Genomic DNA, 12,933 nt, shown 5'->3' with positions numbered 1-12,933 from the left:
CAGAGTACACAAATACATAACTAGGGAGTATATAGATGTGTAGATTGTACATTTGTGCACATTTTTCATATCAACTGTAATTTCTGACATTGTTCAGAAATGGATGATTGCAATGTTTAATTATGTTAATATCATTTTTTGGGGAAAACGCACATTTGACTATCTTAACCATAAGAACCGACGGTGACAGATGTTGCATGATATGTAAATGTTCTGGAAAGTTCCTTAGAGCTTCACCGTTGATTTTAACTCATGATGTCCCTAAACATCCTGGGTCATGGGCATGGATCCCATGGCATGGATAGGGCCAGGTCATGTGATGTTGTGTTCCCCAAAACATTTGACAGGACTAGCTAATCCATAGAGGGTTAAAAAAGCTTGTTATAGTTGTTAAAGGTAAGATTTAAGCCATTTAAGAATTATAATGCTTGCATAACATGTCCTTTATTACATTTAACCTGTTGTGAAAACATTTGTTGATCAAGTTGATATGAAACAAATTAGATAAATATCGATGTGACATTAATATCACATTTTAATGTCATCTTATTTGTATTCTCTGTAGTATGCACAAGAAGAAGCATTACAGTATTCAGGAAGCACTGGCAGTCATCCTGGGAGATGATGGTGAGTTTGAAAGATGTGAAGGTAGCTCAGATGAAGACCCTGATTACACTCCCAGCACCAAAGAAATGGAGAATGATGAGTCAGTTGAATCATGTAATTCAGACTGAAGTGAATCAGGTGATGTAGATGAAGTACCTTAACCAAAAATGAACTCTGGTTAGCAAACTACAAGTGGCAAAGAAAAAAAATAGTTTTCTGTGTACATTCGAAGGACAGAGTGTCACACCCCCAGACAATCTTCATACTCCCCTGGAGTACTTCAGGAAGTTCATCACAGCAGAAATGCTTGAGTTATTAAAGGAGCAAAGGAACGTGTACTGTTTACAAAAATCTGCAGATCACAGCAATGTTAACACCACTGTTAAGGAGCTGGAAATATTGATTGGCCTCTACCGGCTCATGGGTCTTTGCCAACTGCCAGGAAATCCTGCTTACTGGGTGCTATAATAATGTTATTCCATGCATGGCTGAGTATTCCTTAGCTATATATTTTTTAATCAATTTATTTAATCATTTAATACTCCAAGTATTCATTTAATATCTTGTTTTTGATCACCACACATCATTATTTTCATTCTATCTTTCTTAATTTAGGAACTAAAACAGTTTTTATATGGGTAAAAAATGACCCATGCAAGTGTGATAAAAAGGATTAAAAAAACATACTATACAAATAATTATGTTATAAATAATTATTTTAGCAGTGATTTGGACCATACAATACATGTGGCTGGGGGATGTGTGCATTTGGTCTTTTTAGCCCACATCTTTCCATTCCCCCTGTAATGTGCTTTTGGAGGTGGGGCGTGCCATCCATGCACCTCTTCATACAGACACAAGTATTGGGCCAACTACACATTACACCTACATGAGCTTTTATGACATCCCATTCCAAATTCTTAGGCACTAATATGAAGTTGGTCCCCCCTTTGCAGCTATAACAGCTTCCACTCTTCTTGGAAGGCTTTCTACAAGATTTTGGAGTCTGTCAGTGGGAATCTTTGCCCATTCATCCAGAAGAGCATTAGTGAGGTCAGACACTGATGTTGGAAGAGAGGGCCTGGTTCTCATGGACCTTGCTTTGTGGGGCACAGTCATGCTGGAATAGAAAAGGGCCTTCCCCAAACTGTTTCCAAAACGTTCGAAGCATACAATTGTCCAAAATGATTTGGTAAGATGAAGCATGAAGAATCCTCTTCACTGGAATTAATGGCGCATTTCCACTACAGCACGGTTTAAGCGTGCCGTGCCTGTTTTTGGTTGCGTTTCCACTAGGCGTAGTTCCGGCTAGCGGGTACTTTTTCGCAGTTTTCTGGCTCTCCAAAATTGAGGTTCTTTACGGGCCAACAACCGGGCTGAGTATGCTAAACTAGTGAGAGAATCACTGGCAACTACAACAAATGAACATATTTTACCGTGATTTAATTGTAATACATGTTTCAAAATGATGCCGAAGTAACAACATACTGATACCGGTTGTAAAAACCATGAATTAATGCTTTGACAAGTCTGCAGACAAGACGGCAGGCGAAAAACCTTTTAAAATGCGTGTTTTCTGAATGGAGATTGGCTAAGCTAACGTAGTATATGCTCAGACCGTCCACACTCACAACAACGGCCTATACAGACATAAATAACCCAGCATTCGCCATGATACAGACAGTCTGTGGTTTGCACTTGTTTAACTTTTGTCTAGTTTCTAAACAGATATGAGGAGCTGTGAGCTCTGAGGGCTAACAGCCAACGGCTGATGTTGGTTTTGTGTTTCGCATTGAAGATGACGTCACGGCTCCGCCTACACTGCGTTACTATAGTTACTACCCCAGTTCCTAAACTGTAATGGAAACGCAGCATAAAGTGAGCCTTGCCTACCAAGGCCTAACTATACCGTACTAAGACTAAGCGTCTTTGGGTTCAAGAAAAGCGCTATAGGAATATGATTTATTATTAAGCCGTGCGAGGCCCCGAAGTGGATATGCGCCGAAGGGGCCAAGGCCAACCCCAGAAAAACAACCCATAGGATTATCCCTCCTCCACCAAACTTTACAGTTGGCACAATGCAGTCAGGCAGGTAACGTTCTGCTCGCATTCGCCAAACCCAGACTCGTCCACCAGAGTGCCAGATAGAGAAGCGTGATTGGTAGCTCCACAGAACACGTTTCCAGTGCTCCAGACTCAGAGTCCAGTGGTGCTTTAGTTTACACGACTCCATCCGGCGCTTGGCATTGTGCTTGGTGATGTAAGACTTGATGCAGCTGCTTGGTCATGAAAACCCATGAAGCTCCCACCAGGGCCAGCCCGTAGCACTGGCGTTATAGATGTTCGCCTACGGCGCCAGATCTGGGGAGGCGCTGCGCTGGTAGACATTTATTTTTGACCGTTGGTGCTCATCCTAAGTTTCGGCCTTGATGTAACAATATTCATAATTAAGTAAATGTAACACTCTTTTCGCCCCGGTTACACTTATCATTTGCCCTGTACGTCGATGGGCGCTGCAAGTGATGAAAATGGGGGATGTTGGCTTATCAGGCGCCCACAACTCACAGCCAAAGTGCGAGTGAGCGTGCGAGCGAGCTAGGGAGAAAGGGAGGACGCACCGGTACCCCGGCGCTGTTGTTATTAGAATCTGGTGCTAGCTGCGCTAACGGATATAAGAAGAAGATGTTTCTACAATAATGTGGAGGGAGAGTCCTCTCCACTCAGACTGAGAGGCTGATAACTACAGCTCAGTGAGGTAAAGGACTCTGAGTTTTTAGATAGTTAACTTTAGTCTAAGTTATCTCAGTGGGTCTGAAACGTTTTGGTCACAATTTATGTAAACACATATTTCCAAGGCACTCCTTTATAATTATTTGGATAAACAGGTTTGAAATCATTTCAATGTATACTTGGACAGTAAACCAAAAATATTGTTTAAAACTGGAGAGATAAAAAAATGTGCATGAATAAATAAATGTTAATAGGTCAAATAAGATATGATAAAAAAAATGATCATAAAAATAAGTTACATTTAATTGTTATTGGCTATGGTAGGTTGTTGATTATGTTCACATACTTATTTAATTATTAAAATGTAAACCGATCTTTTTTATATGGATGTTTTAGAGCCCCAGCCCAGCCCCAGCCTAGATCTAGTAGTAATTCTGCTCAAAGTTTACACGGCAATCGTTTACAAATAAAAGCTTCCTCTAAAATAACTTAGTGAATACATGTTTGGTCCAATCACTGCTACAATTATTATTTATAAAGAAATGATTATTATAGTATGTATTTTTTTTCATTTTTATCACACTTACATACATGGGTCATTTTTGACCCATATATGCAAACTTGGTGTAGAAATACAAAAACTGTTTTAGTTCCTAAATTAAGAAAGGGAGAATGAAAATAATGATGTGTGGTGATCAAAAACAATATATTTAATGAATACTTGGAATATTAAATGATTAAATAAATTGATTTCCAAAAATATAGCTAAGAAACACTCAGCCATGCATGAAATAACATTGTAAGTCAATACGGGCCATTTTTTACCCAGGCTGTCCCTTAGAAGGGTAGTGATACAGAAATGTTTTTATTCAAAAATTAAGAAATTGAAATTAAGACTTTGTGTTGATCATAAACAAGTTAATTGAGGAATACCTGGAATTTTATTTTAAATTGTTGCAAAGATATTTACAATTAAAACTCACTCGGGTCACTTTTGACCCATGATGTGTATCAAAGGGACTGTCCTAGTCGAGATTTTCAGTTCATTGTTAAAGAAAAGATTGTTTTCGTCCATCAAATTTGTGTGAATCTAGAGCAGTGGTTCTCAACTGGTCAGGCCTCGGGACCCACTTTTTACTTGGTCAATAAATTGCGACCCAACATTTTTAAGCACTCAAATCTATTCAACAAAAAATCGTGCTGTAATATACGCTTTTCAGCATACAATATTAATTAAAGTGAAGTACAGTGCACATGTCCCTTATATCCCTTCCCAGAACTAAAGTGTGCTTTTAAAAAAGGCTTATGAGTTGATGGAAGCAATGCTGAACTGTATAAAAAGGCACACATGCTGAAAACCCATCCCCAGAAGGGGGGTCTGGGGGGATTCTCCCCTAGGAGATTTTTAGAAATACTAACATAAACTACGCATTCTGGTACACTCTGAGAAGAAAATAAATAAATGTATAACAACCCAACATATTAATAATATTTTATGCCATTGTTTGTGTTTCACTTTGTTCTGACAGCTGAACTTGCTGCTCCTCACAGAGAGAAGAGGAAAGAGGAGATAGTCTGTGTGACTTACTTTAAATTGTGGGTAAGGGTAAATAGCTCCCATTGTTCTGTGACCTGTCAATCATCAAATCGGGGGTCATATTTCATTATGTGTTCATTTTTATCTGAAGTTGTACCCATGGATGTATAAAGAATAGTTATACCGCAAAGTTATTCTCCGTGGGGAATTCCGGCAATAATCTTGATTCTGATTGGCCAGAAGACTCGAAAAAACATCAGCAAAGATGTTTTATTGACTGGATGATCAATCACTACGTGACAGAAGTTTTCAAAACCGTTTATGGTCTCCGGTACTTTCAGTCCAAAGCCTGCTGCATGCACAGCGTTAGAAAATCGGGCCTTCGAAATAAAAGTTTGACTTTTTTCCCCCCAAAAAAGAAGAAATTCCAATAGTTTTTTTCAAAAAAATGTTGACCCACCAGTTGAGAACCACTGCTATAGAGTACATTCATCTGTATGACATAGAATACACTTTAAGGCTGAGAACATTTAATTTCTGGGTCAATATTCTTCTCTATCAGTTTTGTCTTGTAATTCATGTATGTTTTCAACTAAGTACAAATGAAACCTTAAAGATAAAAGAGCAACCCCGATGAAAAAGCTTATTTCAGTGTCATATTAAAACAAAATAACTTGAAAGATGAGTTAGTAAACAACAAGGTAGTTATTCTTGAATTTAATTAGAACATATTGAATAGACTTAATGTGCTCGAACCATAGGCTCAAACACATAAAATAAAATTGACATGTGCTGTCAGCAGATCTCATTGCAGTGTAAAACAAATGCACAGAAATATAAAAAAAACCACAAGGGAATGTATAGTGTACAGTGATTAGTCCATATGGCTGCAGGGTTTCTTAGTATGTTCTGACCACGTTTCTGGACACATGTTTTGAAGGAGGAATAAAAAATGTACACATGTTTGAAAAGCTACTTTATGGACATTGAAAAGTTTATTCCACACTACTTTGTTATGTTATTTGTTTCGTTTTCTAGAAACCTATTTATATATGTATAAAGCCTATAGATTATATACTGTATATCTATTTACAGAGAGTAACATACAATTGACAGGACTTAGCTCTGTCATTCCTGAACTTGTGAATATAAAGGAAAAGGATATTACTTTTATTATGCAGAAAAATATTACCTTCTGTAAGTGAGCAGATAGAAGTTGACTGTCATGTACAAAGCATCAGGCATCAAGTTCTGTAATCTGTACTACACATTCACCACCAGCAGAGTGCAGCAGAATACTCATGACCTCTTTAGCTAAATCCTCTTTTTTAAAATACAATTCTTACAATACAACACTTACATGGCATTAAATAACAATTTCTTTGCAACATATCTCAGTATAGTATTTGACACAATCTGAGCTACATCACATGCTGTCTTTATTGTTATCTTAGTGTCAATAATTAACAATAGGAATATTGAATACTTATTGACGTAGGCATTTAGTTAAGCATGACCAACTGGTACATCATTTGATCCCTAGGAACAAAGTGAAGAAGTATGCAATGACTCAGCATTACATATGACAATACAGTGCCCTTGTTTCAACAAAAAATCTTCAGCTGAAATATTACAGTGTTCCAAGTAAGGCTCCCCTGTGCTGCATACAAATGAATATGACTAACTGTATATATTTATGTTAATTTAAAACTATGGAGTAAAAAAATACTCCTTTAAACATTAGAAAAAGTGGTCTTATACTCAAAACAACCGAACATCTACCCACAAACCTTTTGGCATATGGTGTGTGGGTGATCGAAAGCATCTAATTAAAACAACAGCATTATGAAACCTTACACAGCAGTTGTTTTGAAGAGCTGTTTTAATTCAGAATAGGGAATAGATTTGCCTAGACTAAACAATGAACTAAGTTATCACGACATCATTAATATCTATTGGGGACAAATATAGATAGTGACAAGTACTGTGTATCATATTACATATATAAAAATCCCTTTTAACGGAGTATCTTTTTAGGAGAATAAATGTCATTTGTACTTTAATATATTTGACACTGTGGGAAACATGGATAGCCACATTCTTTTCCTTGTCTACTTTCATCAGCTTCTGACACCCATGGCCACAAACCAGCATCCCGCTGTACGAAACAAAAACATAGAAACCACAAAAACAAAAAACCCACCTCCATTTAAGCAACTCCCAAATGATTTGAAATAAAGATTTTAGGTGTATCTGAGGTGGAAAACACTTGTTAACAGTATTTCTTCACAGCAGATGTTTTAACATGTCACAGTAGTAAAATAAATTGACATTAACAGCTCTATTAATTTTCAATTACCCAGTAAGCCATATTTGGACAGTTAGTCAACTTGCACTGAGCATTCAGCCATCTTTAATTATTTTTCTTACACCTCTTTTTTATAGGCTGTTATCACTGCATGATAAGCAGTGTAAAAAAGCAGAGGAAAACACCAAGCCCATTTTCAGAAAATACTCTTTCTTCTTTGTGGAGCATTTCTTTCTTTCTTCATCCTTGCCTCCTTGTACAGCAATTTTCTTTTCTGGCTTTCCATGTGAATCCTCCTTTATGTAGAACATGCAGCCTACAGTGGTGTGCTGCTCAACAGGCACACTAATAAGGCTGATGCAACAGTGTAGAGCAGGCATGGTTGACATGGTGTCCAAAGCCAGCGTGGAACTGTGTTTAATAATGTCAAGCCAAAAAACTATACACCATACTAGAAGATTCATATTCGAAGCACAGAAACATTACTGCTGAGTGAAAGAGCTGTTGTTAAGTGCGTTATGAAATCAATTGAAAGGCAACATAAACTGTTACATCTTGCTCGGTCCTTACTGATATGATCATCACCTATTCTCAGAGCGGCTCCAGACAAGATTAATGTGTAATGCACCCACCTCATAACGTAATCATGATTAGGGGCTGCGATAGAGAAGGTCCTCCCATCCCACCTCATTGAGAATTCAGATTATAAACCATGCTCGCTTGGGGAGGTTTTTTTTTTTGTCCACAGCAACACATTTTCTCCAAAACAACAGCATGCGAGCAGGACTGTGCGATTGGAGATAAACCTGCCTGAAAGAACTGATCATTTCCATGCCTATCAGTGGACAAAGAGAGGTATATACTGTATATGTATAAGTAGTGTGATGTCTGGATGCTGAAATACATCAACTTTGTTCACTGTTCTTTATAAAACATACATTATCTGCTGATGCCTACAGGGGTCAACAAATTGAAACGTTGTTTACTGCCGCTTTGAAATATTTTTTTTCTGCTGAAATAGTTCATCATTCCTTGGCTATTTTCAAAGTGCAAGAAATAACAGTAGCTTTCTTGCCAAGAGTTAGAGAAGAAGTGTAAAAAAAAGTGTATTTCCTCAAATGTTGAACTATTCTTTTAAGATGTGTTGATTTTATGAAACCTATTATTACCAATACTACCACTGGGAATTTCAAATACATACTGTATATTCCCATTAGACTCACTACCAGGGTGTCAGTGGCAGAGCTCAATGGGAGCACACTTCCTGGTGCAGGTAAGGATGAGCATAACTGTCAAAAAAATACAGATGCTGACAGGGTTTGAGTGCTATCCTGTTAGCCGCTTGTTTATAATGTGCCAAAGCCATCAGGGCAGGAAAGCTTTGGAAACATTTAGAAACATGTATCTCTATGGGGAACAGACCAACACGCAATAAAGCTTATGAAAGACTCTCATATTTTTGGTTCTTATTCCCTTTGATGGGCTGTACCACCATCACCATACCTGTTATTTTTCCTAAGCTTCTTTCCCTCCTGGTCTTTCCTCCCCTCCAACATCTCCTGAAACATGTAGTGCTATTCGAAAACGCCAGCATGGGACTCCTCTTAGCATAATGAGGAGTGCACACAGACTCATGTACAGAGTGATTCCCTAAGCACTGCTGGGACTGTAAAGAAACGACATGAAATAACAGCTCAGCCCTTCTTCTCTCCCTTCCTTTTCCCCTCTCATCTCATCTCTTTGATTGTTACTTTACACCACCATCAGAAAGACTCTATGATCACAGGGTTTCCTTTTTTACTTTTTCCCCCCATCACAACCAAAGATTCCTCTTGCAATCCGTTATTTTCCCATCCTTTCACTGCTCTGTTTTGCCACTGAGCCTTATTGAAATGCTATAAAAATGTAAGGTTCAGTCACATTTACTGGAGCCGCCTCTGGGGTAGCTGGAGTGGGGGAAGTCCCTTGTTGTGGAGTGATAGAGCAGTCAGCAGATTTAACGGCAACTGCAGAATTGCGGTATCTATTTCTCTAGACAGAGGGAAAATGAGAGTATTTGTGTAGATGAAAATGGGAAAACAAGAGAGAAGAGAGATTGAGAAAGATATTGCAATGTACAATATTGTCCTCCCAATGGTGCAGTATGAGCAATTCTGCCTATATTCAGATGCATTTAGTCACTGAGTTTTTGCAAACAAGGTTATTTGGAGCACCCACACAAATAAAATATGCAAAATTTGACCATAAACAAACCAATTACCTACATCATCTCTATAATGTCTGCACTCCTTGGGATGCACCAAAGTTGCACTTATTTGCAATTCAAAACTCATTTCACCACCCTTATTTCTTGAATCCACTTTATTTTGTTCACCCAAATTCACCCAAACCAAATGGTTTACTGTCCATCATAGCGATGGGTTTTCTTTGCCTGTCCAATGAGTAAAAACACCTTAGTAAATAAAGAGAAACGTTGCCATTTATCCTCCTTTGTCTTTAAAAAAACCTTTTATACACACACTTAGTATAGGTAATGTGCTACTAATTAATTTGCAATACCTTGTTCGAGTAGCTGTCTGTGCAAACAGATGATTGCTGTCAGTCATGAGCACATTCATTTTATACACCGATCTCATCTGATCTAACTAAAAACGTATTTATTAATTGTCGTTATTGTTATTACAACATTAGAGTGTTGCATTGGGAAATTGCTAATAGTTCATATCTGGAACCTGAAGAACTTCAGGGCTGAAGGGTATACTTTACTACAACCGGCAATAACTTTTTATTTGGTCATTTGGGGCAGCTGGAACAAGCTGTGTTTACAACACTGACACATCATGCCGTCCATGTGGTTTACACACAATTTATGACATATATGAACAAGATTATTATTAATTTGGAGTTTGAATTGCTCCCTTTTAGCCCTGTTTTGTTGTTCTGTGAGTAAAATGTCACTCTCTGTAGCTGATAAATCCTCTTCTATTTTACTAAATGATTGTTAATTGTGTCCGTCTCCTGATAGGTGCAAGGATTGTATTGATTTGCAGCTTTTCCATTACAGCTTTTAACTTGGCAGGTTCAAATTTGAGTTTCGCTGAAAAACCCAAACAAAGAGCTGAAAAGGAGCTAAAATGCTGCAGGGTGTAAATCATCTGTGTGGATTGTCCCTATGATGGGCCACTTTCACATTACACATTTGATATATTCTAATCTAAACAATTCAATTGTAACCACCCAACTGTCTCTAAGCCTTCCCTTCTGGCAGGAAGATATCTTTTACACTACATATTTCCCCTGCATTTTCTAAAACAATCTGCACCTGCTGTACAGTGCTCTGACATATGCCGAAACAGTATAATTTGAGAATAAAAATCTCCATGCCTGTAGGAATTTGCATAGGCTAAATACAATTGTAATGCTGACACTCAAAGGTGAAGTATTGGTTTTACAGGAAACTCAAAAGTCAACTGCTTTTTGATGTAAGCATATGAACCACATGAAGTTTAAGCTTTAAAGTTTTTCTTAAAAAGTTTTAATTATTTTAATCAGTGTGTGATATTAACTCTCCCTGATTCCAGTTTGACCAGTGTAGGGTAATAGGGGAAATAGGGCTCATTTCACAGCGATTTAAAGGACTAATCCAATATTTATATGGATTAGGCTTGTTTGATTTATTTATATGTGAACAGGGAATGCAGTAAAAACACTATTCTGGTGCACATATAGAGGTGTAGAATCTGGACCTAACTTTTTCCACTAATGATAATGAAAAACATTTTTTTAATATTTGCTTTTTATCTCCTCTCAATAGGATTCACAGAGGATTTGAAAGCTACAATGTTTTCCTCTCTCTTCCCGCTTGATTATTAACTTTATCTGCTGTGAACTGTGCGGTTTATTGCGTTAAAGCAAGCTGACAATGAAGAATTTCTGTAATAGTAAACACCGTTCTAATCTGAGGAAAAGATCATATTAAACTCCATTAGCTGAAATGCTGAGTTTCCCTTTATCTATTAACCCCTCTCTCTCGATCACTCCTCTCATGGTAATTGAAAGAGCAGATATTATAAGGTAATTGCCTCATCACTCAGGCAGCCCAGCCCCTCTACATATAAATGTCTCGTTTCACAATGACTTCTGATTCACACACTCTGCTTTTAATTCAGCTACGCTCATGGTCTCTTCAGATACTATTACAGCTCTGCAGGCTATTTCACAGACTTCCCCATGTGCATTCTTAATAGATTGATGAAACAGCGGCCACTCGACATGAAAGGCATGTTTGCTGGATTGAAAGTTATCCTTAATGTGACTAAATGTATTACTGTTCCAGGATGGATATTTGAGTAAAGAGCCTTGGGATATTGAAAGTAACCAAAGCAATTAAAGTGGTTATTGAAAGGCTAAATATATAATGATGACAGCTTTACACTTAAGAGTTATGAGTCCTTCGTTCATCCATCAGTTATTTCAAAGGGTCAATCAATATAATGAGCCATTTTAAAACATTATCTATTTTTTATCAGGCTGTGGCTCAGCTATCATTTTTTTTAAATGGAGAGAGAAATTAATTCAGAGAACATCTAATGCAGCCACAGCTTGATATTTCTTTTCATCTCCTAAGATTTTAATGTAGATGTAAATTCTGAGAAAACATTTTTAATGAATCCAGCTGAGCACCAACCAAATAAAAAAACTTGAAAAATATTAGCTACGTTATTTCTGATGAAAGGGTGATGTAAGTTTATTATTCTCAATTTATCTAAACTTAAAGACTATAATTTTAATGGGTCTAAAGACCTGCCTGTCACGGTACTCGTCTTTCAAGACTGATTGGACAAAGTAATTCATTTGACAAGGGTTTCAAGTAGAGTATATTGTCAACAGCTGGTAAACCAAATCAATTGTGACAATCTTAAAATGAAGATAAATTAGGGATATGGAAGTAGAGTCCAATTCTAAATCTATTTCTCAGTTCCCAGAAATACATGTATCTGATTACAGTTGTTTTGTTCATGTTTTGTTGTCTTAAAACTAACAGTGTGAGTTAGCAGAGAGGTGAGGCACACAGACACTTCTTGACAAACATGGTTTCTGCCGCAGTGAAGGATGTGTATCTCACCCGGAGGAAACTTCTTCCTGCTGGAGGTTTAACTGCAGTCCTGTCTCCCTAAGGGATAACCATGATATTCACACTGTACCTGTGTGACAGGGAGGATTATTTATATGCCTGGCAGGGATCTCTTTTATTTGTCCATGCTGAATAAGGTTACATTGCAGTAAATATGTATTTGTTTTATTTCTCTTGTGGGAAACACAGGATGTTCTATTTTTATTTAGAAAAAAAAAGCTCTGGTGATCAAATAGTCCAACATAAGGGGAGGACAGTAATTCTAGGATAGTGTTAATCTTTCCAACAATATTGCAGTGTTTAATGTCCCTAATAACGGTATGAACCCGGCTTCTTGCTAAATAGAAAATGACTGATGAGCACAGACCTTGTGGCACATTTCCTCCGCACAGACTCCTTTTAACCCCAGTGCAGTGAGATAATGTTTGTTGTTTTTCAGCATAATTAGCTGTGATCAGACTAATTTTAATAATGAATGCAATTACAGGTCCTGCTTATGACTAGCATCCTGATCGACCCATTACTGAAAAGCCACGCTGTTTCAAGGTCCTTTCAGCAAGCTGCATGTAATAACTGAAATGAACATGGGCCAGTGAAGATGAGCTAATTTACCATACA

Source organism: Notothenia rossii (genome assembly GCF_949606895.1).
Source record: "Notothenia rossii genome assembly, chromosome: 6".
NCBI classification, from domain to species: Eukaryota; Metazoa; Chordata; class Actinopteri; order Perciformes; family Nototheniidae; genus Notothenia; species Notothenia rossii.
This window is presented reverse-complemented; position numbering follows the sequence as displayed.